We start from the raw sequence: 12,631 nt of genomic DNA on the forward strand, positions 1-12,631 counted from the left end.
GCATCCTTGCTTTCTAGGTGCGCATTTCACCACTTGTTTAATTGCCTATTTGTATAATAAATACGTTTACATGCAAGTTTTGGTTCTCTGAATAGTTTCGCCTGATTTGTGACAATAGCTGCATAATAAATTGTAACTCAAATGATGGTCAAACAAATTGGATGTTTTGTGCTTTTATTTTTTTTTCTTTAAGTGTCAAGTCTACAACCACGAGAACCATGACAATGGACTAGGACAGTCATCCGACAATGGTTATTAAAAACAATGTAATTTAAAAAACATGGTACATTCGTAATTCAACTAGGCGAAATACATTTACATTCAGACTTCCAACATTTTTTTTCAAATTGAAAAATTAACAATGCGTTTATCTTTTTCACCATGTTTGAAATGATGGAAATTCGTCAGTATGAATACAGAGAATATCTCCTCCATTTTTATATGATGCCCAACAAAAGATCTTTTTAGACGTAATTTTATCGCCACTAAGTCTACCATATTCGCTGCATAGATGATATAGTTCAGGGTTTATCAGCTGTATATCCAAAGTAACGCTTTGATCATAAAGTGTCAAATATTTTTTGGGGTTATACGGCAAATAATCATGGTCAGATTGAATTTTTACGATGAACCGCATCGTTGATTTCGTATCAGGGGAAGGCCCCTCACATATACCTATAAGTGATGGATGAAAATGTCGAGTGCTAACAACGTGACATCCTGGTTTGATTTTTGGTACACGGGGTTGTGTGTCTGTTGTTCGAATTTCAAGTGTATATTTATCTGATAAGAGCGGGCACATATGCTTATGAAGTATCCAGTGATTTGTTTGACATTCTTTGGAACAATATCGAGCAATCCAGCAATTGGTACATGCTTTCAAGTTTGTTGACATTTTTTGGCAACCACAACATGTCTTTTCGGAATTCACTGTATCTCTAGGAGATTGGATCGGTTTATTATTACAAAAGCTGAGGTTTCTGTCTGTTATGAGTGGTGGGGTTGAATATACTTTAGTTTCATCTAAATCTGTTGGTTCTGCATGATAGCTTATCTCATGATTAAAAGCCAAAATATCTGGTCCACTATGGTTTTTAATTGTATTTCCATCAATAATAACTGAAGCAGAATAATTCATACCGACTCTTATGCCGCCACACTTGTTAGAAGAAATGTCATTGCTCTCAGCAATAACAGAAGATCTTTCCTGTATAAAAATTCCCCACGCCCAATTGTTAGATATTTTATTGCTCTTTAATAAAAAGCACCCCCCTTCTAAGCAAACTCCAGATAAACCATTCTGAAATATAATGTTGTCAACTGCAGTGACCTTAGTTTTTGTAGTACTTATTTCTTTATACTTGGTTTTTCCACCACACCAGATACCCTCAGCTTTATTTTGAGAAATCGTATTGCCTTTTAAAGTTGCTGTTCCATTGGGACCTATAGCTACGCCATGCAGTATGTGACTACATATTCGATTGTCAAGAGCTTTCATGGTCCCTCCATCTCCAACGACTATTCCTATTATTGAGTTGTGAACATTGCAGTTCGAGATGTCCAGGAAAGAATTTTCACCATGTAAAAAAATTCCACAACCGCCATTACTTCTTATATCACATGAGTTTAAAACAATCATACCGCCTTGTGATAAGACGATGCCCGAGATATTTTTTTTGGCTTCCATATTAATGAAACTTAAAAACCTTTGGTAAAAGATGTCGATATTTTCTTCAAATTTGAAGTCTTCTTTTTGGATTTGGTTCGAAAATTTACATCTATAGAAAGTTCCAATTCCACCTTCTTGTACTTTTACTTGACTACCTTTAGAACAAAACAATATGTTTTCAAAATGAACCGCTATTTCTCGTTCTCGCTCGAAATCAAGTTCAAATTCAGATTCTAAGGGTCTTGAAATTTCAATCCCATGTTCTATTTCAATTTCAACGCCGGGTTCAAGTCCTATAACTTGACAACTCTTTGTTGTTTTGACAAGTTGTGAGAAGATATAACGACCTTTTTTCAGCATGTATGTTGTAAATGGTCGATCCAAGATAGACATAATCCGGGATTGTAAATCGGTGAACAGATTTTCACATTCTATGATTGTCGACATAAGTATAGGATAATATACTTTCATTTTATATTCAAGTAAGCATAGCTCATGTAAAAAGGCTGCAATAGAAGCACTTGCTATACCCGAACCTTCCATTTTAGATGGCAATTCGCCTTTATTCCTTAGTTCGGCAATGGCATATGATTTCCATACATGAGGTTTCCAGAAATTTGGATTTATTTCGATCGAATCATTAGCATCGTTAAGAGCATAAGTATATTCATGAAGTTTCAGGTAAACTAAACTTCTGTTTGACAATATTTTATGGTCGTAGTCTTTCTTTGGACAGGCCCGCAACGCTTCAGTATAGTATTGTAGAGCGTCCTCGTATCGGTTTTCCTGAAATGCTTGATTACCTATTTCTCTTAATCTGTCTGGTTTAAGAGGCACTATCGCAAAACTTTTGATATTTGCATTATCCTCATCCTGTAATATAGTTGCAATGCAATTTTGGACCTGAATACGATCTCTCTCTAAAAGTGGTATTTTAATACTTGTTAGTTCATTATAAGTATGCGCATCCATATCTAAGGACGCCATTATATTAAGCATTTGATGTTGATCATCCATTGCCGCATCTTGTCTCTGTGAAAGACTGTTGTGAATAGCTGAAGCTTGCATTACTCTTGCAGATTCCAAATTGATCAAGAGATCCGTGTTTTCCTGACTATCCTTGCTGATATTGAGATAACTTTTTAATGCATTTGCATTTGCAGCTAGTTTGCTCCATACATTAAGTGATCCTCTAGAAGCATGTGGTTTATTCTTGTTTTCAAGTATAGCTGTGTGGAGAGTTGTTGTTGACATTAATGCTTTATTAATCATTCTAATTGCACATTGAAGAATAATTGTTTTCTCGTTTCTATCAATGCTGCTTCTTATCACTTCTTGGACTAATCTATGAACCGATAAACTGTCTGATCGGTATCTTTGAAATAATGAAAACCTTGTTAAAATTTCAACAGCGTGTTTAATTCCAACTGGGTCTCTGAGAGTTTCATATGCTTCTTCGTCATTTATTTTGGGTTCTCCACAATTGAAAATTTCAGCAGGCATATCGTCTGCAAATAGGAAAGATGCTACTTTCATGACGATAACAGCAGACGTTCCAAGACCTTCCGCTTCTGACTGAGACCTAATGTAATCCATGTTCAATTGCCAAGTTGTCATTACTGCGAGTCTTTCTATATTTGCTCCGAATGGAGGGTTTATAGTCTTCGATAATAATTTTAAGCGTTTTTTCTCAAAACTGGCTAGGTAGTCTTTGAAGGAACATCTAATGCTTTTGATGTGAGCGGCAGCTTGTTCTAAAGCTAACGGAAGACCTCCAAGCTCTTTTACTAATTTTGATATGTTGTCATTAGACCTTTCATCACACATTCCAGTTCGTTTGATCAAAAACTGAACACCTTCTTCATCATTTAATGTTTCTAAATGATTGCAGTTTTCTGTGCTGACATGGAAAGTCTCTTCTATAGCAATTGGCTCTCGTCTTGATGTTATTATGATATGACCTTTTGTGTCTCGCTTCCAATTTCCTAACAGTAGTTCTTTCATTTGACTAGACAGGTCAGCTTCATCTGCGTTATCAATTACAAGCAACCATCTTTTTGTTATGCGTCCTAACCACATAAGAGTTCTTTTTAAAGTTTCTTTATTGCTTTTTCCTAATGTGCCTACATCAAAAGCAAGTGTTGTAATTGTATCCTCTATGGAGTCGTCTGATTCTGCAGATACCCAGAACACACCACCAGGATAGAACTGCTGAAACATCCATGCAAATTCTATGGACAAAGTAGTTTTACCACATCCTCCTAAACCGCATACTACTTCTCTGTGGTTAACATCTTTATTCTGGACAAACTTTGCTTTCAATGATAGTAATTTGTCTTCCCTACCGACAAAAACACTTACCCTATCTGGTGGATAAAAGAACACCTTTCCATTAGGTCTCTGATGCGAGTTATACCTTTTTATATTTTCTATATCTACTTTTATATCTTTGACGATTTCATTTACAGTCTTCTCGATGTTATCTGTTTGAAGCCTCAGCGAACCAACTTCGCTAGTGATATCTAATAAAACTCTGTCTGTTTTGTCAATACGTTTACAGACATTGCTCATTTCATTTGATATCAGACATAACGAACTGTGAACCGTTTCAGAATAGGAACTCGTCTCCGCTTTCAGTTGGAGTACGAACTTAGCCAAACTTTGAGTATGTTTATTCACTTCTTCAACTATTTCTATACCTAATCTTGTTCCTTGTAAAAAGTTGATACCTAAAATAGACACAAAGGCATGGCATGAGATTAATGTATTCATACCCCCCTCTCTCATCTGTATTGCATGTGTTTAATTTTAATGGGACTTAAAATATAATTATAATTTTCCATTTTTCTCTAAAATTAAAAGGTCTCTTCGTGTACCTGAATATGCCTCTGTGTTTTCTCAGGTTAATCGTTTCGGACAGCAAGATGGAATGACATTTGAAAGACAAACTCAAAACAAAAGAACAATATGCATCTAGCAGCTATGGCTTCGCAAAACTCAGTATTAAAAGAATATAGTTTGCAATACACCATCAAAGAAACATTCAACAACCTGTTATTATGATAGTTAACCATTGAGTGTGTCGCATAAACGTGTTTCAACAGTACTTAAGAACATGATTGGAATCTTGTACAGTTATTCCTTCATCAAGCTCTGACTAAAACTAGATAATGACCTTAGCACTCAAGTCGGTTCGGCAAGTTCATTGTCAAGATACAATAAACGACCAATTCAGAAATGGTATAGTTTTAAGTTCTTATTCTTAAATTAGGTTCTGGAATGATAAAACGGATATTAATTGTACAAATGTGCAGTGGCAAAATAGAATTGTTTTTATGTTTACCATTCTGAAGTTATTAAATGCGTGGTTTAAATAATTATGTGTTAATGAATTGTTTAACTGCTTCTTTATTTATTGCACATTTTTTAATGTTTTTATATGAGGCATTTACAGGGTTTCCCGTGGGTCAATTATTTTTTTCACCACCTCTTTCGCCAAAACGATATGTATTTTTCGTTTACAATTTACCTTTTTTCTACCCCCCCCCCCTTTCCCTCCCTTAAAAAAGATGATTTTGCCCCGTCTATGATTATTCTCTCAAACTTATTTTACAGTCTGCTTTTTAATGAAGAAACACTAAACATTTACTTTAAAATAACAGAATGTTTTTTAACTTAGTGAAATCGAAAAATATTCATTGTATTTTAAACAACTTTTCTAAATGAGGGGGTCACTATACTTTTGATAATAAAGAAGATATAAGTCCTGGAATATAACACAGTTAATGGACATGTTTTGATCATATAATGCCAGTATAGTTCGTAGTAGGGAAAGTTTCTTTAAAAGAAAAATACTGATGTACCCTTTTGTACTAAGAAGTGGTTTTTGCAACAAAACAAAAGCTTGTATCACCTGAAATTGATCCCTCATTTCATGTGTAGTCAGTCATTACATTGAAGGGTTACTCTCATTCGAGGGGTTGTTCCCAACCTTTTGAATAGATTTCTTCATAACGACAGTTGTCTTTTCTTGACCATCGTAAATGAAAAAGTTGAGACTTAAAACTATGCTTGAAACACGTGTGTCGATCAAACGACTTTAAAGTAGTCTCCCTAATCAAAAACCTATATTAAAGTTAAAGGATATTTAAAGTTTTAAATCGGAGATTGTTCTTGCTTTTGAACATTTTTCGTCACAACAACAGCTTTCTTTTCTAAACTATCTTTAAAAGGAGAGGAGACGTCAAAAGTTTGCTTCAAACACGTGCGTCGCAAAGTGGTAAATAAATTAGGTATGTGACATTTAGCGGAAGCCATTTAACCATATCATTTTGTCAAACAATTAAATCAACACCTTTATTAATTAGTCCTTTGTTGTCGATAGGTATAAAATGCAATCAGCTGATTATTGATTTTCTGTCCAAATCTTAATGAGGTCAGGTGAATTCCGAGTATTGTCTGATCGGGTAAAGTCCGAGAAACTCGAAAAAAAGTAAATAAACAAGATGGAGGAAAATAAATCGTTATATTTATTTTTGTCGCCAACTTTTTTCGCCAATGACGAATTTTAATCGCCACAATTATTATTTTTTCGCAAATTGGAAAATTGGCGACCGCCAGCGGAAACCCTGGGCATTTATTTAAAAATAAAGCATCCCTTTTTTTTTAAAGTCTTGAAACAAAGGAATTTCAATGTTTCAATTGATAACCCAATATGTTGATAAGTACCTAAAAAAACTCAATAAAAAAAACGACTACTATTATTTGTTGATTTCTGTGTCATTTTTTCCCTCGTGCAGAGTTGTCTCATTGGCAATGATACTGTATCTTCCTTTTTAAAAACTATATAAACTTTGCTGTACCATTTACTTTCCAGTGAGATAATTCTGCTAGTACTTTTACTTCAGATGATATGTTTAGATGGCTGATAAGTTGTTGCATCAGCTGTATTGAGTCTAAGTACTTTGTTTCTTCCCATTCGGTAAAATTACAGTGTGCCCAAGGATTCCTTACCTCCATTCGTAGCTAAAAAAAAACAGATAATAATATGTGGATATACAGTCTACATGGTTACTATTATTGATGCACAGATTACTTGGAGTTATTTAAGATCATTCATTTGAAGAGCCTGCGTATTTTTGCTGAAGTTGATTTTGGTTCGCAATTTCTATATCATAATCAATTTAGCTCTTGAAAAAAAATACGCAGTAACGTCGGGTCTTATTAAGAGCGTTGAACCTGGTGCCCCGTACTAATCTTTGTAATTATTCATTGAAAGTTTGATGATGGTTAGTTCCTAGGCAACCATTTTGTTCTTATTTAACGTACCCTCATTTTCCAATGGTAGTTAACATATTTTTCCCTTCCATCACGAGTTTCCAGCCTTGCAGAACCAACATTTTATTCATGTTTTAATTCTTAATTTGAATTCGTCATAAATTGTGTGATAAAGTGGCACAGTACTATTTATATTCCGAAATTCGGGTTGCTCTTTTTGTACCCTACTCATGTCCATGTATCTGAACAGTATAATTGGACACAAATACAGTATTTACTGTCCATTTTTTCCCAAACTGAATGATAAATCATGTGTAGAAAAATATGAAACCATTTTACATACCGACGAAAATTAACTTTGAAAGTATTTTTAAGCTGTGTATTCACTGCATGATAAAAGATCTAAAGCGCTCGTGGCCATAGGTTTAGACAAATAGAAAAAAAAATAAACGGCATCATGCATATCCAAATTATTTTTTTGTTATTATAACTATGTAGAATTTTGAAGAGGTGGAAAATTGAGAAAATTCTAAAAAAAAAAAGAAGGCTAGCATTATCCCTATTGGCTAGGAAATACCCAACAAATATTTCCAAAGATCATAGACACATAAAAAAATAACATGTGTTTACAATATGATTATATAAAGACATACAATATTAAGTACACAAGAGCTGTAAATAATAGATTCGAATGTTGAACTCTTACACCACTGTCTCTGGCTAGAAGGTATGGGTTCCGCTTACATGTTTAACCCTGCCATACTATTCTGTATGTATGTGCCTGTCCCAAGTCATCCCGAATCAAGTTGAAAGGCTAAATCAATATGGCTTTTGTAGAAGGTAAAACAAAACATTTCACACTTTTTGCTAAAAGAAGGGCAATAGATACCAGAGAGACATTCAAGCTCTTTTGTAGTAAATAAACAGACAATGCCATGGCTTTAACAGAAAAAAAGACAAATATACAAATAGTAGTAAACAAAACACAACATAGAAAACTGAAGACTGAGCATTTAGAAACCCACCAAAAACTGGGAGTTATCTCAAGTGCTACAAAAGGGATAGCAGATCCTGCTCCACATGTGGCAAATATCCTGCTACTAATCTATAATACCTGTTTGAAGTAAACCTTAGTGTTTCTTATAATTGAAAGTTGTTTTAACAGTAAATTTGCAAAAGCACATAATTTTTCAGGACTTTTTATGATTTTGAAGACTTGTTCAAAATCGACTTCAAATAAATAAATATCATATTTTTACAGACTTCTATATAAATCATCAATTCACACATGAGTCGATAATTTGATTAAAAAGGTGGATCATGCTTCATAAATGTGACAATTAAATTGGATTTTCAAACGATAAAAGCAGTGTGACTGTGCTAATTTTGCTTTGTATACTTGAGAATCATATTTAAATAACTACATGAGATGTATGCGTCATCATTATCTGTTATTTTGATTGGCTAAAAGCAATCTTGCCGCATTCTGCATAATAAAATGAATTGCATGAAACGTAAAAGAGGGACGAAAGACACCAGAGGGACAGTCAAACTCATACATCGCAAATAAACTGACAACGCCATGGCTAAAATGAACAAGACAAACAGACAAACAATAGCACACATCTCACAACATAGAACACTAAAGAATTAGCAACACGAACCCACTAAAAAATAGGGGTGATCTCAGGTGCTCCGAAAGGGTAAGCAGATCCTGCTCCACATGTGGCACCCGTCGTGTGTAACATACATGATGACACATGATTTCACAGAAAAAATGTAGTTACAAGCAGTGGATGCTTCTCTTAGTATTTCATAAGGTTGTAAAAGCGTTGACTAAAAAGCTGCATACAAAATGTACTTCGGTCAACGCTTTTAAAACCCAATGAATTTACAAAATGAAGCAATCTTAAATGATTATTTATGTGCGAATCCCCATAGTTTACAATAATCGAATGGCTGTTATCTAAAATTAGTAACTTTAACACTCACTTGATCTGCAAGTCGACCTAGTTTGGATCTATCAATGCACATGATGATGTTTAGAAGGGCGGAAGAATCACATGTTTCATCAAAACCTGTGTATTTTGCCATATTTGTGCTCAAGAACAGCTTCGACAAATCCACAGAATTCTGTATTTTATAATCATAGTTCTGATTTTTGTTCCTTCCAGAACGAACATCTTTGTTGTTGTTGATAGGTTCATAGTTGAGATTGGCGACGCCTGAGTAGTTTTTAAGATGGTTTGGATAGCACTGTATATCAATATTATGAGATTGCTTTAGTGTATTAAACACCTTAGTCATGGATTTTGAAACATGTTCTCTCAATGCTGGTGCTACAACGCTATGAAGACATATCCCAACAACCAACCATCGTTTCTTGGTGTCATCTAAATCTGGTGCCACCACTACAATAAATACAGAGTTTCTTTTGGACGTTAATTTTAAAATATATATATAGCAAAAATATAAAATGTATAACAGTCATTCATAAAAAAAGTCGGATTTGTTACAGCTACAAAATCTAGTAAAATGAATACTGTGATGATTTGAAACAAATTATATATATTTGATTAATGAAATATCTTTGTAATCTTCAAAGCACTAATTGCAATAAGTATCGAAACATATATTTTATGAAGAATACATACATAATAAATGTATTTTAAAAGGATGTGATTTAGAATTAAGTGGTATGAGAACAGACAAACGATATTGCCATACAGAAATCTCTGTACATTAACCTCAGTTTCAGGTAAAGAGATATGTGATTTTTTTTTCTGAGACAAGTGCTTTTGACCACCCACAAGAACTTGTGGTCATCCGATGTTCAGTACTTCAGTACTTTGATTAATTTTAGTTCCTTGTGTATAATTCGGAGTTGAGTATTACGTCCATTATCACTGAACTAGTATACATATTTTTTTGGGGGCCAGCTGAAGGACGCCCCCGGGTGCGGGAATTTCTCGCTATATTGAAGACCCATTGGTGGCCTTCGGCTGTTGACTGCTCTATGGTCGGGTTGTTGTCGCTTTGAAACATTCCCCATTTCCATTCTCAATTTTGCAAAAACTTAATACTGAGCTTTGAACTGTGCGAATGAGGTCAAGGTAAAACAAATCCAGACTGATATTAACTTAACTTATTTCAACACATCAAATATAGTAGACCTATTGCTTATAGTATTACATATATGGACTTGATCACGAATGCATAACCTTGTTCACTGATCTATGAAATGAGTTTTATGAGGTTTATATCAGATGGAGAACTGTCTGACAGACATGAGGACCTTGCAAGGTACGCACGTACTTAATGTTGTTATCCTGTTACTCATAAAAAAGAATAACAAAACAAAAAATCTTTACTTTTTATTGCAAGTAGTCACTGAACAATAAAAAATAAGGGCAAGGACAATGAACATATGACAAATGGAAACTTTATCAATATAGAATGATGGGATGCCAAAAAATAAAGAATAGAAACTAATTGTGTGTTTATATAAAAATATAGAAATGATACACCTATCATCCAGACCCTTCTGTAGTGTATTAAACAAGATATAGTAAGATAATCACCTTGAGGTTGTTTTGCATTAGCAATTTCTACTATAATTGGCTCAAGCTCAAGTGGTTTGTCTTTTTTAATCTGCTCATACACAGCAATTCTGCTTCCTTCCATTCTGCGACAGATTTACTTCTGATGAAAACAAATATTTATGACATATATAAATTTGAATATAAAATAATTATTTCTCTATTCAAATTCATCAGGAAAGCTCTTCGAACATTTGAAAGAACAAATTGTTAAGGTAGTTCAGGGGTATAGCAAAAATGATAATTGTTTCTTATACTTTGCCAAAATGAAGATTTTACTATGCCTTTTTCAGAAACATAATAAAAAAAGTATGGGCCACCGCGCTATGTTTCAAGGTACGAGATGTTCAAAATTGCAAGCTTACATTGTTCATGAAAAACTCTTTTTTGTGCATAAAAAGAAATCTATGAGACAGAATTTTGAAAAAAAGATATAAGAAAAAATATTTTATTATATATTTTAAGAATAAAAGAAAAAATTGTGTCATCGATAAAAGACACTATAAATATAAACTTAAGATCGTAATGAAATTGGAAAATAATAATTCTCCGTATGAAAACAACGTATAGTGTCAATGACGCGGTTGTCAAAATACAATGAATGCAAAACTATTTTGGGGTTAAAATCAATGGTTATTGTACATATCTGTTTTAATATCTTATACAATATTCTTGGTGCCAACGAGCATACAATATTTAAATATGAATTAAATTACATACCAGAAAATCTTGAAAATCCTCCACACCTTCATGTTAATATTTATCTACATATATACGTGCGTAATACCTTTACATTATATTTTATTGATCAAGCAACTCTTTAAAATTGTATGAATTTTGTCAAGTCCAATTGCTTTATAAAATGCATATAAAAGGAGATATCTGATTACATGAAATGTAAACAGTGATTTAAATTGAATAGCAGACGGTTTTGCTGAATGAATACACATTTATCAAATACTTCCGTAGGTTGTTCTTATTGATTTTCTTCTATGAACCCTGTTTAAATCAATTAATGAGTGTACGTTCTTGATCTATAGGTGTAATACCACCATTGATTTTCCCTATTAGTCTTTGTTAAATTGGCAATTTTAAAAAAATTGTACAGTATTTACCTTTATTTCAACCAAAGAAATACTTTGCATGTGTAAAGTTCAATCCTTTCCAGTGATACAGTGAAAATTTCACACTACATTTCATTGCATATAAGAAAGTAACCACCACCGGAAGTAAACAACCCAATTTTTACACTGTTATTTACTGGTTACCTGCTTTGGTAACTATGTAACCTTAACGTTCCTAAATATTTTATAAGACCATCAAATAAAAAAAGAATGATGCTTTCAGACATCCAACATACATATTTACGACTCAGAAAAATTTAAGTGCATTGAAATGCAGGGTTAATAATCTACAACTGTCAAATTCAAGGGAATATTTTTTAGGCCTACTTTCGTATGCAACCGGATGTGACGTACCATGATTTGGTGGTATTACACCTATATATCCCAAAACCCACATGTTGTTAAACATTTATTGTTGATGTTGTTGTTTCAAAACAAATATACCTGAACAACATCGTTTTGTTTGAAAATCAAATTAAAAGAGGGACGGAAGATACCAGAGGGACAGTCAAACCCATAAATCAAAAACAAACTGACAACACAATGGCTAAAAATGAAAAAGACAAACAGACAAACAATAGTACACATGACACAACATATAAAACTTAAGAATAAGCAACACGAACTCCAACAAAAACTGGGGGTAATCTCAGGTAATAGAAGGGTAAGCCATTCCTAATCTCAGCAATAGAAGGGTAAGCAATTCCTAGTCCACATGTGGCACCCGTTGTGTTGCTCATTTTATAACAACTCTGGTAAATAGTCTAATTCGGTAGGTCATATTCATGAAAGGGAAGGGAATAGTTGATACGATTTAAGAAACATATCCGATATAATCTATGAAACGGTTATTCCATAAAGGTCAACACGTGATGGCGTCTATAAAATTTACAAAGGGATGATTTCAACTTCATCATTTGGAACGCTTGGTTTAATAGCTTCCTTGTGAGCAGCAACCCTCT

The 12,631-nt window shown here is 33.6% G+C and overlaps 1 long non-coding RNA gene across 1 annotated transcript; it reads right to left on the reverse strand.

The window, feature by feature from the left end:
* Positions 1–142: 142 nt before the first annotated feature.
* On the reverse strand, positions 143–10,649 carry LOC143075736 (uncharacterized). Its single transcript, XR_012978401.1, has 4 exons — positions 10,528–10,649; positions 8,939–9,357; positions 6,532–6,694; positions 143–4,398 (listed from the first exon to the last, which is right to left on the reverse strand). It is a non-coding gene; the product is annotated as an uncharacterized LOC143075736 (long non-coding RNA).
* Positions 10,650–12,631: the final 1,982 nt, after the last annotated feature.

The sequence above is a fragment of the Mytilus galloprovincialis genome, chromosome 5 (assembly GCF_965363235.1).
Source record: "Mytilus galloprovincialis chromosome 5, xbMytGall1.hap1.1, whole genome shotgun sequence".
NCBI lineage: Eukaryota > Metazoa > Mollusca > Bivalvia > Mytilida > Mytilidae > Mytilus > Mytilus galloprovincialis.